Source organism: Amia ocellicauda, chromosome 9, assembly GCF_036373705.1.
Source record: "Amia ocellicauda isolate fAmiCal2 chromosome 9, fAmiCal2.hap1, whole genome shotgun sequence".
In the NCBI taxonomy this organism is placed as follows: domain Eukaryota; kingdom Metazoa; phylum Chordata; class Actinopteri; order Amiiformes; family Amiidae; genus Amia; species Amia ocellicauda.
Window position 1 is genome coordinate 41,740,346 of NC_089858.1, and position 19,045 is coordinate 41,759,390.

At 39.2% G+C, this 19,045-nt stretch overlaps 1 protein-coding gene across 3 annotated transcripts in view; it reads left to right on the forward strand.

Moving 5' to 3' along the window:
* The window catches only part of slc39a14 (solute carrier family 39 member 14), a 35,340-nt gene that overhangs the window by 284 nt on the left and 16,011 nt on the right, over nt 1-19,045 (forward strand). For all 3 annotated transcript variants that reach the window (XM_066714517.1, XM_066714516.1, XM_066714518.1), the window contains exon 2: nt 18,910-18,992. The gene's annotated coding sequence lies outside the window, so the exon portion shown is untranslated. The remainder of the gene's footprint in view (nt 1-18,909; nt 18,993-19,045) is intronic.

Here is a 19,045-nt window from a genome sequence, read left to right on the forward strand (position 1 = left end):
TGGTAATTTGGCCTAGTGAGTCGGTTAAAGGGAGGAAGAATCTAATGATTTGCAGATTGCATGCGTTGTTGTGCTTTTTCGTATATCTGTTCAAATCTCAAGTGCAGCGATAGAGAACAAAATAACTGGGAGAATATAATCCTGTCAATGTTAACAGGATGCAAGTGTTTGACCTGGCGGCGCATTGAGACGTAAGCATGGCTGTTGGTTGTTTTGAGACCAAATGATGCTGTGACGTTTTAAAGTGCAGGGGTCAGTGAGAAGCGGATTATTATTATTATTTTTTTGCCACGAATGTATCCCGTGATCCATCGGAGAAATCCCGATTTTTAAATAACGTGCATTCTGATAATCTCTACACTAGAAAAGAGTGTCACTTTAGCCAATTGTAGTTTACGATACATCTGTACTACAAAGTAAGTTGTCTCTTCTAATTAGATCCTCCTATGCGTTCGTGTAAAAATTGTATGGATTTCAAAGTTGATTAAATTATGTACCTTTTCAAACCGAATACTTAACTGCAATTATTATACAAATTGGACAATTAGAATGATAGTTTCCGAACGTTTTCCTTGGGTCATAATTCTCAATAGACTAGGTCTCCGATACATGCATTGTAAAAACAATGATGGCTTTACGAGTTATTTTTTGCAATATCGTGGTATTGGTTTCTGTGGTCGTCCCGTAGTTTAGTAGTTATATTGGAAGTGATTGTTTTTTTTATAGTTTCTAAACTAAAACGCAAGACATTGCAACAGTGTCAACACTCTTTAGTGATGACATATGGAAAATACCTACAGATGTCCCAGTCTGCGGGCACAGCACATATAAAATGAATGAAAGGCATGGTGGTTCCTGTTAAACTGGTCCCTGCATGTAGACTACCTGCATTATGGGAAAGAAGTACCATCTAGTTTCACCAAAGTGGTATTTGTAAATGTTTTTTTTTTTTTTTTGGTAACATCTGGCACAAAAAGAAGCACTAAGACATTGTTTGGCATATTATCACTACTATCTTAAAATCAAACTTACATTTAAAAAAATATCGTTTTGTTTGCAGTCACTCTATACAAGGAATTATACACAATATCCTAATACTAAGGTTGGAATTTGTCTTTGTATGTTTGTTGCTGTCGTCGTTTTCCTTTCCTTGTTTGTGTTTTGTTGGTTGTGTTGATCTTCTTTTTAACCCCCCCCCCCCCCAAATTTCTCACCAATTTGAACCCTGAAGATCACACAAACTGGCAGCAACCTGCATTTATAACCCTACTGCAGATAGAAAAAGGTAATTGTTGTAAGATTAGAGGTTGCATCATGCAGGACTGACCTTCAAATGCAGCATCTAATTATTTAAACACTTACAGCTTGATCACAGGTTCACTGTAATATTGTGGCTTGGAGACATACCTGTTATCATGAGTAAATGCATGTTTATCTACAAATACTTTACATTGACCAATCTTGACTAGATCGTATAGCGTAGTCTAACCCCAACCCAACCTAAACCTAAAATGTCCTTACCCCAACATGCACCACCACCCCTTTCTAAACCACAATTATAGCCCTGCAGGGTCTGACATCATTTTAAAAATCTGGTTGACCAGCAGGGCCAGTACCTTGAAATTTGACTTTCCCCCTCCCAAAACCTAAAGCAGGCTTCTGACGGATTGTCAACTGTGTGGGAGGGAGTTGACAAATTCAAACTACCTGTTGGCAATGCGTGTCTATCTCCTTTACCCACTCACATCAGCCAGTTATATCTCACAACTGTCAGTTTTTCCTCAGCCGATGGATGAACTTGAATTGTTGTCAGTTTAACGATGTTAAACTCGAAATGCTGTTCATGTATACTTTACTTATACTACCGTCTTATATGATCTAAAAAAATAAATTTGGTATAAAATAAAAAGCAAATATACTGAACTCTGACCAAAGCCAAACCCATTCAGGTGAGTCTGTGTGCAGTTCCATGCTGTTTTGAATGTCTTGCAGTGGACAACAACCGCATTAAGAAGGCTGTATCATAACCAGCTTTGTGTCATAAGGAAGGAGTCATAATGCCAAAGATATGTAAATTATATATTTCAATGACTTACATTTTTTGTATTTTTTTACTGTGATTTTGCAGTAAGTCTATTTCTGGCATAGCCTACATTTTGTTTAGTTTCATCAAAATTATTTGAAATGGATAAAACATGTTTTGCAGGTGGGTTCAGTGTGAACAATGAAGAAAAAGCAATTAAGTAGAATGAACACTATCATGGGACATATTGGCAATTGTCTAACATCAAAGTTAAATTGATGCTGCAACATTTTCTAAAATGGAACTTTACTCTTAAATCTAACAGATTATGTGAAAGACATTGAAGTAGATAAGGAGACATCAGACTTTTTTTTTTTTTTTTTTTTAAAGACCATGTGTGTACATGTTAAGATATTGCTGAAAGTGGTGACCATACGTAATACATGGGGATGATGTATTGTAGATGCACTCCTCTCCTAGGAAAGGAAAAACAGTTCAAAATTGATGGTTTGTGCAAACAAAAATTACAGCCCATAGATTTGGAGTGACTCTTTAAAAAGGCTCAGATTGTTTCTCACTATCGCATTGGGATGTTTGCACAAGACAGAGTGGTTTGCTGATATTCTTCTTCAATTCGTAAGTGACTTTTTTCTTACTGTAAATTTAAAATACAGGATCTGGGGGTTAAGCAATGCAGTTTCAATATCAACAATACAATATTAACTGTATTAAACTTTAAGTAATGTAATGCATTATACATTGAAGTTCTGTAGGCTTCACAAATTATTCTGTGGGATGTGGCGTTGACCAGGATATGACCCACACTGTTCTGTGGGAATACCAATAATAAATAAATACCTTAAATATTAATGTTAATGTACAAAACATTAAAATTAATATTTGTAATAGTAGTTGGAGCGGTCACTTATTTTCCTGGAGTGGGCTAGTCAGGGAGTGTAAAACCAATAGGGACAGTCTTGGTTTTATGTAATATTCCTTAATTATTTGCTGGCCTTTGCATTTGAGTGCTCCATTTGAATTAATGTTTATACAAAAAAAATCTATATTTTAACATTGCTTGGTACTGTAGGTCAAAGAATGTGCATGCAGTGGAAGTGGGGTAGAAACTGTACAACAGTTTTTGAGGAACTTTTTGAAATCTACTTCTTATGTAATTTATATGGCTGCTTTCTAGTTAGTTCATTTTTTTTCATTCTAGTGGTGCTGCTTAACTTACCCCACAGAAAACTCTTCCATTGCAAGCAGAGTAGTTGTATGCTGCAAATGGCTCTGAAGCTCATTGAATAACCACTGCACTGTAGTCAGTGTTTCACACAGACATTTCCTCAGTAAAATACTGTTTTATTGTTTGGAGTATTTTACATTTAACAAATAAAAACAATTCAAATTTTTAATACTTATGATTAAAAACTTTTTAAAAATACAATTCTTAAGATCAATTAAATTTTTTAAAATCTTTGTGATTTAACGAAAATAAAATACTTAATTTCAAATAACAAGTGCACAAAACAAACGTGATTAAAGCAAAACTGCTACCTATAAAAGTCAAATACATTGAAAATAACTGAAAATGCATTGGACAAAATAAAGAAACAATTAAAAAGGTAAAAATAAAAAACAAACAAAAAAGGTCCAATGCATTTAAAATTAAATCCAAAACGGACAATGTATTTGACAAAAAAATAGAACAAAACTAAACCAAAAAAACCCTAAACAATTAGTGATTTAAAAACAACTAAATCTTTAAAAACAGTTAAGATTCATTTTTAAAAGTCATTTTAAAAACAATCATTCATAAAATGGTTAAAAAATCTTGGACTCGGGCTCCAGCAGGGGGAACTGACCGTCCCCGGAGGTGGGTCCCATCATGGGATCCTGAGCTCCCCCAGATCTTGTATATGCCAGTTCTTATAGGCTTCCTCCTTGCCCCTCTGATGGACCGCATTTCCTCAGTAATGGTGAGTAATCAAACACGAATGCCCCTTAATTGGTAATTGTCATATTGTCACACCAATTGTCACTGATGAATTTGGCCTCTGTGCCATGCCACACGCTTCCGTCCTCAGACGCGTCCCAGAGCGTTTTGTGAAACCAGGCCATTGTAGCAAGTCCATCCCTGTTGTGGGAGGAGCAGAGCGATTGTGGGTTTGGTTTGTGTTTCGTATTAAAAAAAAATGGATCTGCATGGTCACTTAATAACAAGTGGGAGCGGGGCATTACTATACATTACTATACTATACTATATATATATAACAGACGTCATCCATAAAGAGTTAATCAAAATTGCTCTGGGCTCTCTTTTTAGTTTCTGAACCCAAAGTTTCATAGTTAACCATTATGTTTTGTGTTTGACTTCTACACAATACTACACAGTTTCTTTACTATGGCTAATCCACGTGAACATTGTGTACTGATGGTGGAACACATTTACAAGGTGGGGAAATGTTTTAGATTTTAAATATTGAAGAACCAGTTTTATGTAAGAGTGATTGAGCAGGTTTTTTCTTCATTCAGTTAGTCACTGCAAAAAAAATAGTTGATTGAACAGTAAATAGTGCAGTAAGCTATGAGTCACGTTGATTTCTTTCAGCCTGTTTTGGTTTCTGTATAGTAATGCGCCGCTCCCACTTGTTATTAAGTGACCGTGCAGGTCCGAATGCGTTCCCAACCTTCTTGTAAAACCAGGCCGCTGTGAATCCGTCCCTGTTATGGGAGGAGCAGCGACTGTGGGTTTGGTTTGTGTTTCGCATTAAAAACAGACCGAGAACAACACTAATAAGAGCGATAGAGCCTGATGTGCAAAGGACGTTTGTGGCTGTTTTATTCTTTCTGCTTTACACGATTGGAGACAGCGTAATAAATACAGGTTCCTGTTAATAAATATTAGGAAGAGCTAAAGTAAGAAAACTTGTCCATGTGCAACAATACAAATATTTACCATTTATTATAATCATCATCATCAAGATATGTGGTAGTACAGTGAGGGGAAAAAAGTATTTGATCCCCTGCTGATTTTGTACGTTTGCCCACTGACAAAGAAATGATCAGTCTATAATTTTAATGGTAGGTGTATTTTAACAGTGAGAGACAGAATAACAACAAAAAAATCCAGAAAAACGCATTGCGATCACGAAGAAAATACAGTTTTATTAGCAGCATGGAGTGAAATCCACGTACAGAAACAATGACTGTTAATATCCGAGCGTATTAAAAACTAGCAAAACATTGATTTCACAGGACCCGGTGCAGTGCCGTGACTAGTTAAAAATAAACTGAAGGATGATAGTTAATTAACCTGCTATATTGTAGCTGCTGTTAGTGTATGATTCATCGTGAAACGTGTGCATTTTGTTTCAACTAACTTGCCCTGGTTAAGGACGTCTGCTAAGTAAATTAAAAATAATACGGCAACAAGTGTCTTTACAAATCTGTAGTAAGTTAAGGGAGTCAGGTTGTGCCATTTAAAAGACATCTACTAGCACATATCTTGATGATTACAATAATAATACATAGCAAATATTTATTTTATTGATGCACATGGAAAAGTTTTCTTACGGTAACGTAATGCTTGTCTGAATATAATGTTGTCTGTACACGTTTAGCTGTTTCTTAATATCTCTTAACAGAAACGTGTATTTATTACGCTGTTTACAGTCATGTAAAGCATAAAGAATAAAACAGAAACAAAAGTCATTTCTACATCAGGCTGTATTGCGTTGCTTTCCGTCTTTGTTTTTAATACGAAACACAAACCAAACCCACAATCGCTCTGCTCCTCCCACAACAGGGATGGACTTGCTACAATGGCCTGGTTTCACAAAACGCTCTGGGACGCGTCCGAGGACGGAAGCGTGTGGCATGGCACGGACGCTTAGCCAGTGGAAACACCCGTTTAAGTGTCACACAGTACTGTATGTTTGGTAAAATGTTGCATAACAACTGTAAGCATCCCTGGGCAATGCATCTACTAAGAAATTATTCATAATGTTAAGCAAGGTGTCTTCTGTGCAGGTGAACCACACCATTGGTAAAATATGTAAGGCAGTATAAAGGCCATGGGTCACAATGAAGACAATTGCAATACATGTATAGTACACAGAGCAGGGATGTAGCATGAACTGATATCTTTATGAGAAGGGAGATACTGGGACTCCCATAGGGCTCCTTGGAAAGAGTCAGGGATGTGAACAGTGTCCCAAACGCCAAATACCACATAACTTGACCTACGTATATCTCCTTGCGTAATTTCCTGCATACAAATTGGTTTCTCAGTCAAAACTGTCTTATCGGGCTATGTGTTATTGGGTGTGTTGCAATGGGATGGAGTAGTTGCTGCATTCCACATCTGTGCTGTGAAACAAGAAAACAAAAACTGTCCACTTCCAAGCTGTGAAAGTGCATCCCAGTCATTAATATGTAGTAATGTAAAAATGTCACTCCTGTTGAATTTGGAAAATTGAAATGTTAACCTGGGATGGAACTGGCTAGTCTTATTTCCAGAGTTTAGGAATCCAGAATGAAAGGAGCTCTGGGCCCTTATAGAACAGTAGACTCAATAACTTGTCTAATCAGCAGTGCTTAAATGCTTTGATAAAGACAAGACTAGACCAGGACATACTGGCCGATAGTGACACAAAACAAGGTCAGTATTTATCTACAGACTGGTTAAACAAATAAGAAAATTTGAGTTTGCTCTCCTACCTGTAACTATCCCATCTTATATAGGAAGCAAAAGTAATAAGGGTTCTACTATTAATTGTAAATATGGTCACCTGCACTGAAGAATGTTAAAGGAAGAGTAGGTGGGAGTGGGGAGACATTCAAACCTTAAAAGGGAAATTACAGGTTTGCAAGACCTACTTCACTCTAGCAAGGAAAGGAGAGGACTGAGTGGTGTTTTTCCCTAAACTAACCTAAACAACAATGTTAACCTAAACAATGACTTAAATGTAAATGGCAAAAATCCAGGACCTTGAAAGAGAGTTAAAGTTGGGTATAATTTTGACCATAAAGAGGAAGCTTTGGTGGGTGCAGGTCTACCCACACAGTGGAAAAGTTATTACCCAGTCTATTTTTAAGTTTGTGATTGTGGCCAGTTGCTTGTGCAAGAACTAGCACAGCGGCTGTGTACATTATATGATGTTTTGTCCGTTTTTAAGTCATGGCTGCCCCAGCATGATGTTGAAATTCTCACATTGAGCTTTTAAGACAATATTTTAGGTCTTAGACTTAAATTTAAGCCCAAATAAATAGGCCTGTTGCACAAAATAAAATAAAATCAGTTTGGTCTGAAATTTAAGTAATTTGTTAAGCCTACCCTACACCAGGTTTAAATGGGGAAAGGTATCTCTTGCTATAGAAACTGACATGAAACCAACATGACAGCACATATGCCAGGCAAAAGCCTTCTCGTATAAATAATTCAGAAATAACACGGAGAATGCAAAAGCTTTAAAAAAAAAAAAAATCAATACTTAATTACATACAAAATAATGGAAGTTTGACTAATAATAGTCACTGAAATGTTTCATTTAATTAATAACTTACATTTAGGTGAACTATTACAATACAGATACTAGATTAGATTTTATTATAAATAATGACAAATGTATTAACAACCAACAACTAATAACTACAATCATATTCTCCTTCCCCTTTTAGCTCGAATTGCCATTTTTAACTTTTACATTTTGATTTCTAGATCAAGTTTTTCCCTTTACAACAGTATATTTCCCTTCTGCAGTTCCAACACTTTAACGTAAAGGTCCTCTCTTTTAACCTAGTTTTTCTTTTTTAGTTTAAATGGGGCCGACAACTTCAGAATCCGCAATTTAAATAATTCAATATCCTATTATGTAGTCTGTAAGCAGCTGTAAAATAAGCAATATACACTCACCTAAAGGATTATTAGGAACACCATACTAATACTGTGTTTGACCCCCTTTCGCCTTCAGAACTGCCTTAATTCTACGTGGCATTGATTCAACAAGGTGCTGAAAGCATTCTTTAGAAATGTTGGCCCATATTGATAGGATAGCATCTTGCAGTTGATGGAGATTTGTGGGATGCACATCCAGGGCACGAAGCTCCTGTTCCACCACATCCCAAAGATGCTCTATTGGGTTGAGATCTGGTGACTGTGGGGGCCAGTTTAGTACAGTGAACTCATTGTCATGTTCAAGAAACCAATTTGAAATGATTCGACCTTTGTGACATGGTGCCTTATCCTGCTGGAAGTAGCCATCAGAGGATGGGTACATGGTGGTCATAAAGGGATGGACATGGTCAGAAACAATGCTCAGGTAGGCCGTGGCATTTAAACGATGCCCAATTGGCACTAAGGGGCCTAAAGTGTGCCAAGAAAACATCCCCCACACCATTACACCACCACCACCAGCCTGCACAGTGGTAACAAGGCATGATGGATCCATGTTCTCATTCTGTTTACGCCAAATTCTGACTCTACCATCTGAATGTCTCAACAGAAATCGAGACTCATCAGACCAGGCAACATTTTTCCAGTCTTCAACTGTCCAATTTTGGTGAGCTTGTGCAAATTGTAGCCTCTTTTTCCTATTTGTAGTGGAGATGAGTGGTACCCGGTGGGGTCTTCTGCTGTTGTAGCCCATCCGCCTCAAGGTTGTACGTGTTGTGGCTTCACAAATGCTTTGCTGCATACCTCGGTTGTAACGAGTGGTTATTTCAGTCAAAGTTGCTCTTCTATCAGCTTGAATCAGTCGGCCCATTCTCCTCTGACCTCTAGCATCAACAAGGCATTTTCGCCCACAGGACTGCCGCATACTGGATGTTTTTCCCTTTTCACACCATTCTTTGTAAACCCTAGAAATGGTTGTGCGTGAAAATCCCAGTAACTGAGCAGATTGTGAAATACTCAGACCGGCCCGTCTGGCACCAACAACCATGCCACGCTCAAAATTGCTTAAATCACCTTTCTTTCCCATTCAGACATTCAGTTTGGAGTTCAGGAGATTGTCTTGACCAGGACCACACCCCTAAATGCATTGAAGCAACTGCCATGTGATTGGTTGGTTAGATAATTGCATTAATGAGAAATTGAACAGGTGTTCCTAATAATCCTTTAGGTGAGTGTATATTAATAATTGTGACTATACAAATAGGCCTAAGTTAAAATTACCATTTGTATGAAACACCACTCAAAAACAATCTGCGTATTATGTGATGTATTTATATTTTTAATATAAAAAGTTTCAACTATTATGTCAGATAATGTGAGCACAGTGAGGTTTCTCACTCTGTGTAGGTTTGAAGAAACGGTTAATAAAAGCAAAAGCAGGAAGTGTTCGCCCCCCCACCCCCAACATGCTTATTAAATGTAGATGTCAGCGATTGTTGTGTATATACCTGCACTTTCTTTTTAACATGCTTTTATGCCGAGGTAAAAAGAACCCGCTGAGCACACTGTCGCTTTTAAAGAAACCCGGCTGCAGTTGCACAGAATCGTCAGGATGGCACGGCGTGGTTTCCCTGCTAGCTTGTATAAAAACGTATACACTTTCTATTAATGATTGTACTGTATTTAAACCTACGTAGAACTAAGTACTTTTAAAAACGAATTCAAAATTACATTGGCAGTGCGCACTACTGCGGCGTTGATGGCATTTGCTTTTTGTGTTATTTCATTTAAGGCTTTATTTTTGTTTGCATTTCCCCCCAGAATTACCCGTTTTCTTATGATTAGTTGCTCAACTATCGCAAGTTTTTCATTATCGGGGAAATGTATCTTTTTTTTTTTTTTACTTCACAAGCAGCCATTTTTGTTTTTACGTTCTCTTCGCAAAAATAAGACCAGACTTGCTGCTTAGCAACAGTAGTTAAGCCAGTGCTAAGTAACGTTTCATGTTGGCTAAGCGGCTACATGTCATTATATGCAAGAAAGTTAACGTGTTAGCTATCTCGGTGTTAATACAATAAAAACATTTAAATAAACAATAACGAGTGTGGTGTCATGCATCTTTATAATATTTAATCATAATCAACCTTCACAAGTTCTGTCTTACCAATGCTAATGCTTTTTAAAAATCATACAAAATTAATTGGGGAAAAAAGTGAGTGTCATGTAATGTGCATCTTTATCTTAATTGTATATCATATTATACTACATTATATATTAAACAAATCTTGTCAAGTTAAGTGCATCACTGGCAACTGACATTCAGCTCCACAGTGTAAACACGTCATTTGATCTGAAACGAGGAAGACTGTTTATCTCCCTCCTCGAGGCGCTTACAAAGCATCTGAAAAACGTGGTGTGCCACATCCAATTTTCTCTACAACACAGTAGTCCATTCTTTGATTGTTATCGTTATTTTAAACAGCACAGTGCAATCATTCTTTACATAGGCTTTTATTATTATAATTAGACCATAATAGCCTAATGATGGGATCACACTACACGAATTTAAGCCCGATTTGGCCCTCACGACAAATCGGCACTGATCGTCAAGATCCCCGCTGCCGATGGTCGTGTAGTGAGAGACGGGCTGATGCGTCGCTGCCCTCCGATCTCATCGTAAGCTGGTGGGAGCCGCTGCGATTTTATTAAACCTGTTTCATATTTACGACTCGATCGGCGCCGATCGTGGAGAGTGACGTGATCAGCAGCCAATGAGAGCCGAGCTGACTGAAGAAGAGAAAAGAAACCGAATAATAAACATGATAGCAGAATAAGATTACAGATTTATTAAAATACTTAAATACAAATGGTTGTTTTGGCGCAGGTTATTTAAAAATACTCTAATACAGGGAAAATAATATACCAATTAGTATCTGTAATTGACGCAGCTCTGCGCTAAATATCGACCCTACAATGCGCTGCTCACACTGTGGGATGGATAGATCTGTGACTGGTGCTCAGCTGCAGCTCTCACGGCCATGTCTTCACACTCATCCTCTTTTCTCTGCGCTTTGTGCGTTTGTCCGACACACGAACACGGACAGCAACAGCAGTTTGTGGTCGTGCTCTTGTTGCGCAGATTTCCGCAGTTTTGCATAGATCTGCAGAAATTCACTGATCCCGTTGGAGAACTGCGGACATCTGCACTTCAGGAATGAGACCTGTGAATGCGCACGTCTGTGTGTGTTGCCTCAGTGCGGATCATGCGTGTTTCTGCGTGATGTGCGAGTGGGGAGGCTGTGACGCAGATCCACGACATTGATGGCAGATCAGTGGTGCAGTGTGTGTCTGTACTGAAGCGCTCGGCTGTGTGCGCTTCTTCACGACGCAAAAGACACCAATTCGGTGCAAAATAGTCGTTAAGTGCGAGCTGCACACTGTGCACAAAATCGGGTTCGGATAGTAGAAATCGTGTAGTGTGACCCCAGCATAAGGCTATAACAAAAAATGCATTCTGCGTCTGATTTCTGGGTGTGCCAGCTGCCTCTTTGGGTGGCACAGGCACACCCTGGCACACCCGTGGCTACGCCACTGTTACAAAGAAATGAGCCCCCTTGCTTCAGCTCCAGACCGGCTCCAGCAGTCCCAGCAGTCCCAGCTCCAGCTCCGGAGCCACTAAAAACAGTGCAAACTAGGATGCGATCATTATTTATAACGTTTCCTTTTTTAATTCTTTTATGTAAATAACCGTTTAACAAAAACAAAATATTAATAACAAACATCTGTTTAACCATTTATACATGAAAAAGTAGAACATTATAATGATGTCTAGCAATTAGGGTTGCCAGCCGGCCAGTATTTCAGTGGATTCTGTTATGCTCCACTGACCTGTCCCAGAGCTTTGTTTCAAACCAGGCCGCTGTGAATCCGTCCCTGTTATGGGAGGAGCAGCGACTGTGGGTTTGGTTTGTGTTTCGCATTAAAAACAGACCGAGAACAACACTAATAAGAGCGATAGAGCCTGATGTGCAAAGGACGTTTGTGCCTATTTTATTATTTCTGCTTTACATGATTGTAAACGGCTTAATAAATACACGTTTCTGTTAAGAGATATTAGGAAGAGCTAAACGTGTATAAACCGCATTATATTCAGACAAGCACGTTCCCTACGAATACGTTTCCATGTGCAACAATAATTAGTATTATTATTATCATTGTGATTTGTGCTAGTATATATGTATTTTAAACGGCACAACGTGACTCCCTTCATATATTACTCTTTCTGGAGATTTGTAACTGCAAACAATACTTTGTGTTTATTTATAATTTGTTTTATTTTTAATTTACTTAGCAGACGTCCTTAACCAGGGCACGTTACAGTTGAAACAAAATACACACGTTTCACGATTAATCATCCAGATACAATATACAGTGGACTTATGGACGCATTTATTAAACCAGTCCTTAATGTTTTAGAGGGAAACCCAGATCTGCTGTATTTATTAATTAATTCATTTAACTTGTAAATGGGCACACGTTAATTGAATCGTGTTCACCTTCACACTGACTGTCTCTGCGGATTGTCCTGCACACCATTCACACAACACAGCCTGAAACACCGGCCAGCTGTTCATACAATATTAATAAAATCTGCTGCTATGATCCGATTATTATCCTTCAGTTTATTTTTAATTAGTCAGGGCACTGCACCAGTCCTGTGAAATCCAAGTTTTTAATACTCGGATATTAACTGTAAGCAGTCATTTTTTCTGTACGTGGTTTTCACAACATGCTGCTAATAAAATTTGAGATTATAATCTCTTCCCTGTCTATCAAGTCCAGCACACATCGCTGCTGAAATCCTAAGTATTTCTTTAGTGGGCGTGACAGATGCTTACGGCAATGTCTGCCAGTTAACCATCCACAAAACACGGTTCCAGACGTTTAGCCAGTGGAAACACCCGTTTAAGCGTCCTGGGCTGGACGCGTCAGCCAGTGGAAACGGGGCAGTACGTGTATTTGGCATGTGGGAGACTGAGACCAAGTAGAGGAAGATTCTATAGAGCTTTTTGCCCTCAATTCTAAGCGTGACATTTGGTGGAAGCCGAACACAGCACATCATCCTGAGAACACCATCCCTACTGTGAAGCGTGATGGTGGCAGCATTAAGCAAAATGGATGCAGCAAAGTACAGAGAATCCTGTGAAAAAACCTGCTGAAGTCTGCAAGAGACCTGGTACTAGGGAGAAGATTAATCTTCCAGCAGGGCAATGACCCCAAAAATACAGTCAAAGCCACACTGGAGTGGCTTAAAAATGAAAAGGTCAATGTCCTGGAGTGGCCCAGTCAAAGCCTGGACCTCAATCCATTGAGAATATGTGGAAAGAGTTGAACATTGCTGTTCACCAAAGGTCCCCATCCACCTTGATGGAGCTTGAGTAGTTTTGCAAAGATGAATGGACTGCTGTGTTCAGATGTGCAAAGATGTGCAAAGCTGGTAGAGACTTATACACATAGACTCATGGCTGTAATTCCTGCCTCTAAAAGGTGCCTCTACCAAATATTGACTGAAGGTATGATTACTTATGAATTCAGTTATTTTCTGTTTTGTATTTGTAATTAATTTAGAAAAATGTGCAGATCATATTTTTCAGTTTGACAATATGGGAATTTTCCCATTATGGGAATGTAACAATGATATTTGGAAAAGACCAAGAGGGGTAAATACTTTTGAGAGCCACTGTAAAATCAGTCTCCTTAGCCGATCATTGGCAGTAGAATGAACTTTACTGAGAGCTCAATGTCTTTTAACGTGGCACCTTTCCAACAAATTTCTGCCCTGCTAGAGCTGCCCTGTTGAGCTGTAAGTGCTGTTATTGTTAAGAGGAAACGTCTAGGAGCAACAACAGCTCAGCCATGAAGTGGTGGGCCACACAAGCTTACCGAACGGGACTGTTTAGTGCTTGAAGTACGTAGCGTATAAAAAGTATTTTTCGTTGGTTGCAACAATCACTTCCGAGTGCCAAACTGCCCCTGGAAGCAATGTCAGCAGAAGAACTGTTTGTCAGGAGCTTCATGAAATTGGTTTCCATGGCTGAGCAGCCGTACAAGACTAAGCTCTCCATGCGCAATGCCAAGCGTCGGCTGGAGTGGTGTTAAGCTTGTCACTATTTGAACTGGGAGTAGTGGAATTGCGATCTCTGGAGTGATGAATCACACTTCACCATCTGGCAGTCCGACGGAGGAATCTGGGTTTGGCGGATGCCAGGAGAATGCTACCTGCACGAATGCATAGACCAACTGTAACGTTTGGAGGAGGAATAATGGTCTCAGGGCTTGGCCCCTTAGTCCCACTGAAGGGAAATCTCAATGCTACATCCTACAATGACATTCTAGGTGATTTTGCACTTCCAAATTTGTGGCAACAGTTTGGGGAAGGCCCTTTCCTGTTTCAGCATGAAAACCAGTGAACAGCAAGGTCCAAACAGAAATAGTTTGTCGAAGAACTTGACTGGGCTGCACAGAGCCCTCACCTCAACCCCATCCCACCTTTGGGATGAATAGAAAATCCGACTGTGAGTCAGGCCTGATCGCCCAACATCAGTGCCCGACCTCACTAATGCTCTTGTGGCTGAAATCCCATCAACAATGTTCCAACATCTAGTGGGAAGCCTTCCCAGAAAAGTGGCGGCTGTTATTGCATCAAAGGGGGGACCAACTCCATATTAATGCCCACGATTTTGGAATGAGATGTTTGACGAGCAGGTGTCCACATACTTTTGGACATGTAGTGTATGTACTTTGACCCCCTGTCCAGTATTTCTGGAAGATGTCCGGTTATTTTAAGTTCTCTAATCTATTGAATATGTTGTTAAAAATGTTATCAGTGTACAATTTTCCCTCAACCCCCCACCCCATCATCATCTAATTGCCAGCAGTCCCCCACCAGGGGTCCAGTATTTTTGTATCTTAAAAGTGGCAAACAAGGTGCAGGGGGCATGACTCCTGCATGTGACCTTAACTCCCTGGCAGCCAACTTTTGGACAAACTAGTCAGGACATTTCAGATAACAGATGGCTATAAAATGAGGTTAATTTAGGCAGATGAAGAATTTGGTTGTAATAAAATACTTTGGAAATACTTAAAACTTTAGAGTTAAAATGGACTTTACTTCTTTTGCAAGTGGATTATGAGAGATGCCCTGAGATTATAGAATCACTTCTTGAATGGAGTGAGACAGTGAAGGTGTCATAATTACAATTGATAAAAAAAAAGATGTATTATGTACTAATAGCTGGAGTGAGTACTGTTCTTATTTTATAACCCCAACACACAACTATGAAGTTATATATTTTGTTAATTTAAGAAAACTGGACTTAATGTCTGGGTGATTTTAATGAAGGGGGGGAAAGACTGGAGCAGCTCCATGACCTCAGCTCCGGCTCCGGCTCCAGGCTCTGGAGCGCTCCGATGAGCTCCGCTCTGGCTCCATCAATGCCAGCTCCAGCTCCGCTCCGGCTCTGGATCACATCTAACAAAACCACTCCGGGTCCTGGAGCTGGCTCCAGGTTCCAGAGCTGGTGCACGGCCAACCCTAGTCTGTAGCAATACCCTATTCGTCCAATGGTCTTATCGCGAGGTCTTTGCGTAATTTCACAGGACTTAGACTAAGGCTAAGACTTAAAGTAAGACCTTTTTAGTGCAACCTGCCCCTGGTTCCTACAGTGCAGATGAAGTACATTGAGAGCCCAAGCCTGGACTAACCTTGCAGGTTATGGGTCTATTTTAAAATGAGACCATAAATTGACATGCTGATCTTTGAAAGACTATGAATACAATGTAAAATTGTAGTGAAACTGATGCTGCCCTTTATACCTGCTGTAGCACTGATACCTCCATCCAATTGGGGAACTGACTAGGCATGAATGATTCATGTCTGTTTTAGAGTTCGCCTTACACAATCAGTGTAAGGCTTTCCATAGACTCCTTTTTGGGGACTGTTGAAAAATGTCATTCGGTTCAGCTTTTTGGCTCACCTTGAAAGAGACTAATCTTAAGGTAGGCAGGAGTAAGATGCTGTTTTCCAAATTACTAAAAAATCAACACCCTTATGTCTCAGAATATATGTGGAAAAACCTGACGATAAAGAATGTGATGTTTCCAAGCTCAAGTTGTGCAAGCCTTTATTATGTGATACAAAAGCTATCCATGGTATAGGTTTGCACCTACATGAGAGGGCAGTCTAAACTGCTACCTGGCTTTCTTACTGTTTAATACTTTGAGACTGGCAATGTCAAATGAAAACATGTCAAGTGTTGATTTTGAACTCACAGGTGAACTCACAGGTGAATTCTTTGCTGTGGAATACACTGTCTGTAGAAAGGACTGTTTTGACAGAGCATAGATAGGATATGTACAGTGAGGGGAAAAAAGTATTTGATCCCCTGCTGATTTTGTACGTTTGCCAACTGACAAATAAATGATCAGTCTATAATTTTAATGGTAGGTGTATTTTAACAGTGAGAGACAGAATAACAACAAAAAAATCCAGAAAAACGCATTTCAAAAAAGTTATAAATTGATTTGCATGTTGATGAGGGAAATAAGTATTTGACCCCTTCGACTTAGTACTTGGTGGCAAAACCCTTGTTGGCAATCACAGAGGTCAGACGTTTCTTGTAGTTGGCCACCAGGTTTGCACACATCTCAGGAGGGATTTTGTCCCACTCCTCTTTGCAGATCCTCTCCAAGTCATTAAGGTTTCGAGACTGACGTTTGGCAACTCGAACCTTCAGCTCCCTCCACAGATTTTCTATGGGATTAAGGTCTGGAGACTGGCTAGGCCACTCCAGGACCTTAATGTGCTTCTTCTTGAGCCACTCCTTTGTTGCCTTGGCTGTGTGTTTTGGGTCATTGTCATGCTGGAATACCCATCCACGACCCATTTTCAATGCCCTGGCTGAGGGAAGGAGGTTCTCACCCAAGATTTGACAGTACATGGCCCCATCCATCATCCCTTTGATGCGGTGCAGTTGTCCTGTCCCCTTAGCAGAAAAACATCCCCAAAGTATAATGTTTCCACCTCCATGATTGACGGTGGGGATGGTGTTCTTGGGGTTATAGGCAGCATTCCTCCTCCTCCAAACACGAGTTGAGTTGAGTTGAGTTGATGCCAAAGAGCTCGATTTTGGTCTCATCTGACCACAACACTTTCACCCAGTTCTCCTCTGAATCATTCAGATGTTCATTAGCAAACTTCAGACGGGCCTGTACATGTGCTTTCTTGAGCAGGGGGACCTTGCGGGCGCTGCAGGATTTCAGTCCTTCACGGCGTAGTGTTTTCATTGTTTTCTTGGTGACTATGGTCCCAGCTGCCTTGAGATCATTAACAAGATCCTCCCATGTAGTTCTGGGCTGATTCCTCACCATTCTCATGATCATTGAAACTCCACGAGGTGAGATCTTGCATGGAGCCCCAGACCGAGGGAGACTGACAGTTATTTTGTGTTTCTTCCATTTGCGAATAATCGCACCAACTGTTGTCACCTTCTCACCAAGCTGCTTGGTGATGGTCTTGTAGCACATTCCAGCCTTATGTAGGTCTACAATCTTGTCCCTGACATCCTTGGACAGCTCTTTGGTCTTGGCCATGGTGGAGAGTTTGGAATCTGATTGATTGATTCCTTCTGTGGACAGGTGCCTTTAAGAGAATCTCAGCTCGTTACGTGTATAAAAGACACCTGGGAGCCAGAAATCTTGCTGATTGATAGGGGATCAAATACTTATTTCCCTCATTAACATGCAAATCAATTTATAACTTTTTTGAAATGCGTTTTTCTGGATTTTTGTGTTGTTATTCTGTCTCTCACTGTTAAAATACACCTACCATTAAAATTATAGACTGATCATTTCTTTGTCAGTGGGCAAACGTTCAAAATCAGCAAGGGATTAAATACTTTTTTCCATCACTGTAGGTACCAAGAATGTTGTAGGACCAGTTGTACACGTATACCCATTTATAACATGGTAAAGAAAAAAATGTTTTGAAAGATGAAAATGAAAGCCCAGCACATTTACAGCATTTTTAAACTTCAATTCCGATCTTCATTGCATAAGTAAGTCTTGTCTGCAAGTCTGGGATATAACATTGACTGTTGATTACCTTTACTTTCATTTTAACCTTTTCCATAAGTAAAAACGTAGTTTTCAAACTTTTTAATAGTTAACCATTCATATTACTTGGCAGGTTTTGTAATTAGAGGTTTTCTGATATTTTATGTGACCTTTGCATATTCTTAAGTATCACACTGTATGATGAAACCAAGTCCACATGGTTGCATTTAAGTGTTTGCTACCTGTGTTAATACACTGTATGTTTAATCAGCTTATAACAAAATTGTTGTTATAAAAGACAGGATTTCGAAGCTGAAGCAAGTTAGAAAATAACGCAGTTTTACCTATAATGCAGTAAGATTTTTTTTTATATCATGGAATAAACCTAAAAGAAGAATATCATGTCAACCTTTGCCTTTTTTAGATATGATACTTTTTGACACAAAAATCAACCCTAAAACTACAAAAGCAGAAGTGTATTTGTGACATATTATGGTTTATTGTTGAATCTTGCTGTTATGTTTGCTTATATGGAGCTGTTCATCACATTTTTGTGTAAACGAATCTTGGATGATCATTTAAATTCAACTATGTGAGGCAAGCAGGGTAAAGGACTGCCCTCTGTGTGCTTTAACTATGTAAAGGCCTTTTTAATAAATACATTGCAATTTCCTGACACCAGAATTTTTTTTATTAAAGAAATGTATTTCTACAATGTACTACATTGAGGCAATATGAGCCAAATCAAGTTGTCCTCTATTTTCTTTCAATATAAATATAAACATACCTTTCAATTGTTATACTGTTGTATTTATTATTGTACAGTCAAGGGAGTGACCCTCTGGGAAACAGATTTTAATTTCATGTGTCTTTTCAGGCTTTCATTCTGTTAACAAGAATCCAGTCACTTCATAGAGAGGCACAGGATACCTGAAGACAGATTCGTCAGAGTTCAGAGAGGTAATGGTCTTTCAGTCAAACTGAGATTCCTGTGTCCCTGTGTCCTGTAGTTT